The sequence below is a fragment of the Mus caroli genome, chromosome 18 (genome assembly GCF_900094665.2).
Source record: "Mus caroli chromosome 18, CAROLI_EIJ_v1.1, whole genome shotgun sequence".
NCBI lineage: Eukaryota > Metazoa > Chordata > Mammalia > Rodentia > Muridae > Mus > Mus caroli.
The window spans coordinates 83,728,793-83,729,514 of NC_034587.1; the positions used below are offsets into that span (position 1 = coordinate 83,728,793).

The window sequence follows — 722 nt, forward strand, 5'->3', positions numbered from 1 at the left end:
GGCCCCACTAGTCTGACAGTCATCTTGGTTTTGTGCTTTACCAGGCCAGCTCCAGTGACCCCATGCAAGGGTTATCTGTCTCAGGTTCACTCCTATCTGAGATTCTCAGTACAAGGCGGGGCTCTTCTAGTTTCTGGCTTGCTCCTAGTCCTGGGACATGGCAGCAGACTGATTATAGTCTCAGGCTAGCTCCCTGTCGGAACTCCCTGGCACCAACTGATGGTTGTCTCAGGCTTGCTTTTTTTCAGAGAATGTCAGACTGCACATCATTCAGATGTTCATAGTTCAGAAAGCTGAGCTTAGACATAGCCTCTCTTCTCTCTGCAACCTATTGGCACACATGTAACACAGCAGTCCCACATGTGCAACACTTCTAGGACCAGGGCTATATGTGTTAAGTATAGGTTCAGGGTTTTCTGCCCATGCCCAGTTTCCAAAATAACAACTCGAAGATTTAATGATTTATAAATAAATGCCTAGTTCATAAGCTTTGGCTGGTTTCCAACTAGCTTGAAACTCATATAACTAATATATATTCTACTCTATGTCTGCCACATGATTGGATATCTCTCCTTGGTTTGATGTGACTATCTTTCTTAGTCTGGGGAGAATCCTCCAGCCTCTGACACTCTCCCAGAGTTTCAGTCTATTGGAACTCCCACCTATTACTTCTTCCTTTTGCTAAAAGCCCATCAAGTTTTTATTGACAGGAGATATTTCTA

General features: G+C 44.0%; 1 non-coding gene across 1 annotated transcript; it reads right to left on the reverse strand.

Annotated features, from left to right (window-relative positions):
* Positions 1-250: 250 nt before the first annotated feature.
* Positions 251-384, reverse strand: LOC115029908. The gene has a single exon (XR_003835484.1). It is a non-coding gene; the product is annotated as a small nucleolar RNA SNORA17 (small nucleolar RNA).
* Between the last annotated feature and the right edge of the window lie 338 nt (positions 385-722).